The sequence below is a fragment of the Tupaia chinensis genome, unplaced genomic scaffold, assembly GCF_000334495.1.
Source record: "Tupaia chinensis unplaced genomic scaffold, TupChi_1.0 Scaffold000146_1, whole genome shotgun sequence".
Taxonomy (NCBI): Eukaryota; Metazoa; Chordata; class Mammalia; order Scandentia; family Tupaiidae; genus Tupaia; species Tupaia belangeri.
The window spans coordinates 3937894-3947785 of NW_006159616.1; positions in this window are offsets into that span (position 1 = coordinate 3937894).

Below are 9892 nucleotides of genomic sequence, written 5' to 3' on the forward strand. Positions count from 1 at the left end.
TTCCCTTAACCAAACCCTCATCTCTTTCCTAAAGAGCATGCCATTGGTGAAAATGTTGGAATTTGGGTGTATAACTGAGCCACAAGAGAACCAAAGTGACTCCACATTGTACTTAGAGTTCACCTTACTCGTTAAACCTTAGGAAAATCAGTCTTCAGTCCACCTTGTCTTCCCTCACAATGAGTCTTATAGACCCTGATCTTTTACCTTTCTAACAATAGATCAAGCCTAATGCTTAACTAACGAAAGTTAACAAGCCTGCTGAGCTGTACAGCCACCAGCCTGTGGAGACAGAGGTGGGAAAGACTCCACCAGCCTCCTCGCACCTGACGGGCTGAGAAGATTCCATCAGTTCAAGCATTGCAAAGCCACACCTGGAGCTTCACTTCTTCTAAACCAAGATCTGAGAGCTGACCTAACTGATTTCATTTTGCTTCTGCTGCCTTGTTAATCATTGCTTTTGTTTTCATTGCCAGAAGATGCATGTGCTTGCCAGAGAGAGAGGGAGAAAGCACCCCGTGATGGGGTGGGGTCATCCCACAGTCCCTTCTCTTCCATCTCTCCATCTCTCCTGGGATTTTGGCCACACGCGCATACACACTCAGCATGTTTTCCATTCACTGGCACTGGGATTTGAACCACAGGTAGCCAGGTGGGATCCAGCTTCCTTAACCACTAGGCTATGGAGCCAGCCATCATCGCTTATTGTTAAGCCCCTTGCAGATAACTGAAGCCAGCCATTCTGTCCTGAATGCTTGGAATGACACTGCCCCTCAAGCAGTGATTACCCCTGTCACTATCCGGCCTCCCTGTGATCCCGTCTGAAGACAACAACCAGGCCTCCTCACAATTCTTCCCCAACACATTGAATAACTTGCCCTTTGCTTTGAAAGGTATGCTAGCCCCTTCGCCTGTGTAAATTTTGTTTCTCACCTAGTACAAGGGAGACGGCTGGGGACTCCGATCCGCTCTGCCCAGTGTTGGCCTGACTGCGTCCTTATTCACCAAACCTTGTCTCTCAAGATTGACTTTTTTTTTTTTTTTGACTTTTGATGAGCGGTGAATGGCACAGACCTGACTTTTGGTCCTCTGGTCTGTGGGCATCCCTGTCCGCTCCAGCATCAGGCCGGCGGATTGGGAAGTGACATGTTTGATCACCTCCCAGCCCCCTTTCTCAGTATGATCAGAAACCAGTCTCCACCCTTTGCCAAGAACACTCTCCTCCTCCCAGGAGGCCATTGCAGTGGGGTCAGAGCGCATGCTCTAGAGAGGCTGCCTCTTCTGGAGCCTTTTCCGGGAGCCAGGGCTGGCCTGAGGAAGCCGAAGTTGTCCCCCTCCCCTCCTGGATCCCACAGTGCGAAAGCCGGGGCTGGTTCTGGATCTGCGCAGGTCTATGGTGAGTGCCCTGCCCTGGCCCTAGTGCTTCCCGGTCTGGGGACTACAGAGCAGAAGGAAGAGGTGGAAATTCAGCCTCAGTAGGGCTGGCTTCCTGAGAGAGGTGAGAAATACCAATTTCTGGGCTCCCACATGCTAAACACCCTACATGCATCTCTCATTTCACTTCACTGTGCCTGGCCCTGTGAGGGGGCTGTGACTGTTGCCTTTTTACAGACGAGAAAACAGGTTCTGTAGAGGTAAACATCTTGCCTATGGAAACATCCAGAAGTGGCTGAGGCCTGGCAAGGGTGAACAAAAATCCATCTTTAAACCCTGGGTTCTGGGGTCAGCCTTACCAACCCAGATGGGGTACCCCCAAGGCAGCAGGCCTTAGACTTGATGGAATTCTGACTCCTTTCCCTATTCTAAGATATTTTCTGAAGGGCCTGGGGGAGTGACGTCTGCAAACATCCGTCTTGCTGTAGCAGGCTGTAAGATGCTCCCTACCACCGCCCCAGCATGGCATTTTAGGATACTCGGTAAGGCTGTCTTTCTGTTTAAGTTACACACTGGCATTCTTTTGCTGTCTGACTCTAAATATTTCGGTAACAAAGACTTGTGCTTTTCACCAGTTGCTAACCTAAGAATTTCTAAACTTACCTATAACCTACACACCCCCGCTTTCATATATATGGCCTTTTGGGGGCCAAGCCAATGCAAAGACTCCTTATGCAGATTTGCAACTTTGCCTGTGTCACCTGCTGTCAGAACTAAACAAAAAGAACTGGTTCATCTGAACACCCTGAGAAACTTTCGTGTTTTCCTGGGCCTGGTCACCCAATTTCATGTTTAGAATAAACAGCATTTTCTACAGAGCCTTGGTTATTTCCATCAAAAATCATCAGACTTCATGGAGAACAAGAATCGCCTAGGGGAGTGTGATTAAAATGCGTGTTCTTGGGATCACACCCAAAGAGTGTAAACAGGTCTGGGGTGGGGCTCAGAAACCTGCATTTCTTTAAGCACTGCTAGAAATTCTGTTGCACCTGGCAGGGACTCACACCCTGAAAAAGGCATAAGCTACCTTTGCTTCTTCACTAGTCCCCCGACTAATCTCACAAACCCCACTTGCCTACTCCTGGTGCCTATAGCCGACAGAGACTTCCCTTCATTGTCAACCCAGGGTCAGATCTGCCTGTTCATACCAAGATGTGTTCACCCGTGTGGGCACAGCCCACTGGGCTGAAGGCCTGGAGACCACACTCTGGCTCCAACACCACTCTAAGCCTGATTCTTTGAGCCTCTACTGCTCCATCTGCTGAATAGGAGGGGGGCAAGGCCTGTGCTTCTCAGACTCAGCTTGTCACAGGCCACCTTCCTGATATTTGATTGAATATTTACTTTATTTTTTTTATTATTATTATGTTTAAGTTTTTGCCATAGGTATGTATACTCACCAGAGAGAGACAGTGAGAGGGAATGACTCACCAGAGAGAGAAAGAAAGAGAGAAATTGCCCCTTAGCAGGGTTGGCCACACCACAATCCCTTCTCCTCCATTCACTTCCTGTGATCTTGGGTTCAGGTCCTGGACTCGGTGGCTTAAACTCACGCCGGGCACACATGTGCGTGAGTGCCCAAGATCCCAAGAGGAGAATGGAGGGGAATGGATTGAGGCATGGCCATCTCCCCTGGGGGTGATTTCTCGCTTTCTGTCTCTCTCTTGTCTCACTGGCAAACACATGTGCTATATAGCAAAAACCTCTCCAAAAAAAGAAGGAAGTGTGGCCAGCTGTGCAGCAGGACGGGACAACTGTCTCTCGATGAAGAGCTCCCTGGGGAAGATAACAGGTTCAAGGTTTACAACAAAGGCTCACTGAAACCTGAATAATCCAGGCACCCAGCAGCTGGCTCACTTTGATTTATAGGAAACTGTGCGGCTTCTGAATTTACTCGCTCATCAGTTTAGAAGTGATGACTCAAAGCATTTTAGACTTGGAGGAGACAGAACGATTCTCAGACTCTCTGAATCAGTGAGTTCTTCGCTGGTTGCTGGGATTTTCCATTTTGTTACTGACGGATAAGTGACTCGGAGATGCGATTTCTCTTTTCATAAGGTGCAGCTCACTTTCTTCCTAGCTCTTTCCTAGGCCACGCACAAGGCAGCTGTAGTGCAAGGGGTGTGATACATAATGCCCCGGAACCATCTAGAAAAGGGTCCTGCAGTTACAGAGGTGGTCGGACCAAAAAGGCAGAGGTGTCAATAATACATCTCAAGAAATGTCCTGTCCTGGCTGGCTCAGAGGTACAGTGGTGACATGCTGCCCGAGTGAAATTGGATCCATGTGGAAGAACATGGGTTCAGTTCCTGGGCTGACCCGTACATGCCAGGTGGGCCCAGCCGTGATCCTGGCTGACTGGAAAGGCTAGGGGTGGGGGAACCTCAGTCTTGGGCCCTGCAGAGGGCGCTTGTCTTCTTCTCTGTGTCTCACTTTCATAAAAGAAAGAAACTTGAAGAAGAAGAAAAAGAAACTTTCTATCGCTGAAGATGAAAAAGGTTTTACATAAACTGTTTTAAGAGTAAGTTATAAAATATACTTAAGAGGACAGACAGAGGCATGGTGGTTAAGGCTGCTGGATCCTACGTGGCTGGCTGCGTGATCGAGTCCTGGACCCAACAGCTTGAGGAGCACACTGGGCACGTGTGCATATGTGCCCAGGATCCCGAGAGGAGGATGGAGAAGAAGGAATTGCTGCGTGGCCATCTCTCCTGGTGAGTGATTCTCACCTTCTCTCTCTCTTTCTGTCTCTCTGTCTCTCTCTCCCTCTCTCTGTCCCTCTCTAGCAAGAGCACATGCCTTATGGCAAAACTAAAAAGAAGTTAGGCAGTTTACAATGGTGATCAATCACTCTGCACTCATTAGGCAGATACCCTCCGACACCTTTTCTCTTGGGTGAGGCACCATCCCAAATTTAGGAATCTGGAAGATTGGTACCAGGACAACTGGTTGTCCCAGTCTCCGCAGATGTCATCAGGATGTTCCTGTGACTGTATATGAAGGTATCAGCGAGCTTTGCTCACCTTTTGGCTTGGAATGATAAGCCATATGCAGTGTGTGTGACCCATATGGCTTCCCAGGACAAGAGCCCCTCCCCAGGGTCCCCACACCTGAGCATGGTGTACAGCACTGGGGAGCTGGTTTAAGGACACAGGTTTCCAGGCTCCGGCCTGATTCTGATTTGCCTTGGAATCAGTTCATTCTGAAGTGTCCCTGGAACGGCCTTAGAATCCCCCATGCCATCTGGGTGGCGCTTTCTCCACTAGGCCCACATTCTGAACCCTTTTTGTCCCAGTGGAGAATATGCATCGCTGTAGGGAAGTTGGATTCTTGAAACAGCAGTCACAAGGTCCCCCTTTGGGAGGATGGAGCTGAGTGATGAGCCTGTGTCCTTCATACGCAGCACGTACCATTCCTGGTGGAGAGGAGCATGGTGGAACGCCAGATCACCACCTTCCTGCTTAGACGGTCGCCTCTTGGTTCAGTCCAACTCCCTCACTGTCTCCCGTTCTCATCACAGGAGGACGACTGTGTTTCACACACCGGTCTCTTCCCTGGACTGAACTCCTTTTCATTTCTTTTTCAAGTTTATTTACTCACTTTGTTCATGAAAGAGAGACAGACAGATGGACGGTATCCCCAATGCGGTTCTGAAGCTGAGATCTGCCTCCAGCCTCAGCCATCCCCAAATTGGGGGCACACACCTTCCCAGCATACCCAAAGTGGTCTCCAGATGCAAACCCGGAACCTTTCCAGGGTCAGCCCTGGAGAGCATCCTGTTTCAGTTGTGCCAGCTGCCACCCCTGGGCTGGGCAGCTAGAGGGGCAGGCCGATAGGTGGTAGGTGGTCACTCCCGTTGTGGGTGAGTCTCTGTGTCCCAGTGCCTAGGCCAGGCCCTGCGCAGCAGGTGCTCTAGAACTGTGTGCTAAGAACTAACCTCCGGCACTGGGTAGATAAATGAAGAGTAGGAGCCCAGAAGAGGAACGAGGCCCTCTGCTGGAGAAGCTGGGGAGGTGGCACAGGAGGCAGCATTTGAGCTGGGCCCAATATTTCTAGTCATCCCAAATGTGATCAGTAGAGTGTTAATCACCTACCTGGCTGTGCATGAGGAATTCAGGTCATTTCAGGTATGAGACACCGTACTTAACCCTACAGAGAGGGCACGGTTTGTACTTCTTGGGGGACTCAGAAGACACTTGAGATGCCTCATGGTCCCCACTGCGGCCGTCAGTTTTCACTGAGCTGCCCGGCTGGCCAGTGGTGGTCTGGGTGGCCAGTTCCTGATTCTGGCTCTCTCAGGTGTGGTTCCCAGAAAACTCGGCCAGGACCCCTGCTCTCGGCAACACTGACAGGGGCACGTGAGGCCGAGGTGTGCATGGGGTTGGACTCAGTGGACATTCGGTGGGCGTCGCTGCCCGGCTTTGTGCAGCAGGGAGTGCTGAGAGCAGCACAGCATCAGCTCTGTCGTGGCGAGCTCCATTCTGCATTTGCAGACCAAGGCTCAAATCCCCACTCTGCCTTTTCTAGGCTACATGGTCCAGAACACCCACTCAGCCTCACGTACCCATGAAATGAGGTCACTATGCTTACCTGTCGGAGTTTGGGACAAGTTGATGAGATAGCTGTATGAAAGTCCCTGTCACGTGACAGATAGTTGTAAGTGGTATTATTTTTATGATTATTGTTACTGACAAGAAAAAAACGCGATTCACAGCTAAAGACAGGATAGAATGTTCCAGAGGAGGACCAAACAGTGTGAACAAAGACAGAGGGGTGGGAACACGTAGGCAAAGGTCAGAGCAATAGAAGTGTTGAAGACAGGGAATAATTGAGAACTCAAACTGCAAGTGCAGCCACCAGTGAAAGCCCTTCGGTGCCAGGCTGAGGACTTGGCGCTGAGAGCCACCAAAGGCCTTACAGGAAAGAAGAGATGCAACTGGGGATCATAAAAAGGAAGACTAGAAGATTTCTTTTTTTAAGTTTGCTATAGGGAGTATACACTCACTGGAGAGAGACAGAGAGAGAGAAAGTGAACAATCACTCTCCCAACACTAGGGGGATGGCCTAGCCACAATCCCTTCTCTTTTCTCCTCTCAGAGTTTTGGGCACACATGCACAGACTCTCAGTGTGTTTTTCACTCTGCTGGGTCTGGGATTTGAACTATGAACTCAGCGATGTGGGATCCAGCCACCTTAACCACTATGCCACTGACTGACCCAAAAATTCTATATTTATTTATTTATTTAAATGTGCTAAGGTGGAGCACACTTGCCAGAGAGAAACAGAGAGGGAAAGCATGGGAGAAGCAACCCCGATGGAATGTGGCCACCCCACAATCCCTTCTCCATTCTTCCATCCTTTCAGGTTTGGAGCATGCATGGACACGTGTCCAGTGTGTTTTCCAAGCCACAGGATCCAGTATTCAAACCACACAGTTGGCCAAGTGGGCTCCGGCTCCTTTAACCATGAGGCCACAGTTCAGCCTGTGTACTTGACTGATAGTAGCAAATCCCTGGGAAGACTCATATAGCTGTGGGCTTTCTAAATCCAGCAGGAGGAGGCCTTGGCCCCAGCCTGGGAAGGTCTTGCCCTGTTGATTGGCATGGAGTGGGATGGGTCTGACTGGCTGGCCCAGCTTGCTTCCCTGGCTATTACGGGTCCCAGAAGCAAGTGCCAGAACAGATCTGCCAGAGTGACCAGAAGTTGGCCTTGTGTCTGTTGCAGCTGGACACACAGTGTGCACATATGCAGTGAGCCAGCAGGTGAGGACTGACAGACACTGGCTCCTACAGTGTCTCATGCCCCAGTCTAGTGTTCTGATCATGAAACTCAGGTGGTTGGTACTCCCTTTTGGTTTTCTAATCTCATCCAAAACATCTCCTGAGATTTGTGCTAAACTAGAACCCTTCAGGAGTGGAATTATAGGAAATGTAGTCTCAGCTCCGTGAGAAGACACGATACAAATCCACAATAGCCCACCCATTGTTGACTTGGCACCCATATACACCTGTTTCAACCACGCTTAACTTCCAAATACAGGCAATACCAAGTCATCTTTTGGGCCAGCTTGTGTCCTGATGTTTAAAGCAGCTAGGTCCCACATGGCCAACTGTGCAGTTGGAGTCCTGGACCCAACAGCTTGAAAAACATGCTAGATGTGTGTGCATGGAGGTCCAAAATCTTGATAGGAGGGAGAAATGAAAGAGGAAGAATTGTGACATGCCCTTGCCCCATAGAGAGTGCTTTCTTGCTTTCTCTCTCTCTCCCCAGGGAGAGCATATGCCCTATGGCCAATTAAAAAAAAATATTCACTTAACATAATGCAGTTATCTCCTTACACAATCTAAAACAAACTAATCTCCCCAAAGGAGGCACATGTGGATAGAAAATCCTTTTACCCATCTTTAGATTATGCTAATTTTTATTCTGATTGAGTCATGATCTCTCTTTGCTAGCCTCAGACTTCAGTACTGAGATATAAGGTTAACTACATGAACACATCTTATACAAAGGGTAGGGCCACCCCACAGTGGGACCCTAATGCTGTAGGTGCCACATTCAGGGAGGGTGACATAATGTGGAGAATTGTAAATGGAGTGGGTCCCAGCACAAGCTACGCTGGTTCTGCAGAGAGCAAGCCCCATGGAACACAAGCTAAGGATATTTTAGAGTGTGTGACATCACGTGAGTTTCACAGCCTGAATAAACCAGCTGAAGCCAAGACCAAGGAGAGACTGAGGGGGAACAGACCCTCACTAAACTTTCACTTGTTATCATATTGAAATCTCTGCCCAAGGAGGAGCTACATTCTCATTCATATAACAGGCAATGTATGGAGAAACAGGACCACTCCCTGTGTTTGCACCTACTAGGCCCATGGGCTTGACCCCCAGCCCTGTTCACTTTCCTAAATAAAAGCCTTATTGCCCCAGGCCCCTTGACACTGCTTTAGAAGCTATCCCTGGTGTTCTCCTACTTGCCGACTTGTAATAAAGCTTCCTTTGTGCATATTGACTTGGAATGGTCTACTGGCCTGACTCCTGCCAAGCAGGTGGACCTTCTTAGGATTCACTTACAGTACCATTTGTAAGAGACCCACATATTTCCTTTCCTCAGTCAAATGGTAACAGGGGACTCTCCTGTGAAGTTACAGCTATGGATTAAGGAGGAAGCGGAGTGGCAGGTTATGAAGGTGAGGCATGCTCACACAACTTGCCTGTGCCTTTGGGACCTGTTCAAACCCACTTTTACACAAACCAATTCCATTTAGGATAGAATTGCTGCTGTGCTTGTCAACTTTATGACTTTGTGGGTTACACAACACCCAGTCCATGACAGACAGCTCAGGTCTCATGACAACCTGGTAACCCCAGGTCATGCATTCAGCTTTTAAGGCCCGTTAGTAAGTCAGATGCTCTCTCAGAGGAGAATTGCTCTCTGCATCTGCTGACATGGTTTTCCCCCCAACCCGAGGGGCCTGCCTTGTGCTCTGCCCTCAGAGCCTGTTGAGGCTTCCACATAGCAGCTCTACCTGCACATGCTTCCAGCCTCACTGACTCTGCTCTGCTGAGTCATGTGGCCCAAGCGCACAGCAGCCTGGACCTCTTGCAGAATCTTTTCTTGTTCTTTTTTTTGGGGGGGAGAGGTTTTCACTATAGGGCGCGTGTGCTCACCAGACAGACAGAGAGAGACATAGAGACAGAAAGTGAGAAATCACCCCCCCCAGGGCGGATGGTCACACCGCAATCCCTTCTCCTTGCTCCTCTTGGGATCTTGGGCACACACGCACACGCACCCGGCATGAGTTTTAAGCCACCGGGTCCAGGACACGAACCGTGGTTGACTACATGGGAGTCCAGCAACATAGCCATTACGCTAACTGCTGGTTCCCAAATCTTTTCTTGTTCTGAGCCCCACTTAAAACTAGCAGGTGTTGGGTTCATTTGGTAAATGGATCCAAGTAACACAACTAAGGAGCTACATGGCTCCAAACCCACAGCGCCTACGAGGCATCGTGGTTCCTTCCCAGTGCATGGGTGGGCCAGATGCTCCTCCTACCTCTTTTTGCTAATTTGCCAGAGGCCATATGCACTCATCAGAGGAAGAAAATATCCCCCTCGTGATGATCACAGCAATTCCTTCCATTTCTCCATCCTTTAGGGATTTGGGGCACATGTGCAGAAGCACCATGTGTGCTTCACAAGCTGCTGGGTCCAGGACTCAAATCACACAATTGACCATGCAGATCCAGCTGCCTTCACCGTGCCACCAGCTCGTCTCTTATTCTACTCGAGAGGGATATTTCAACACACCCCAGACCATGGGACCCTTAGCAATGCCATTGAAGTAGTAGGCCCCTGAATTTTTGTAGGATTTGCTCTCCCTCCTTAAGAATGCTCATCTTTCTTTTTGTCTTTTAAAATTTTTATTTCTTAATTTTTTTCGGCCAAATTACCT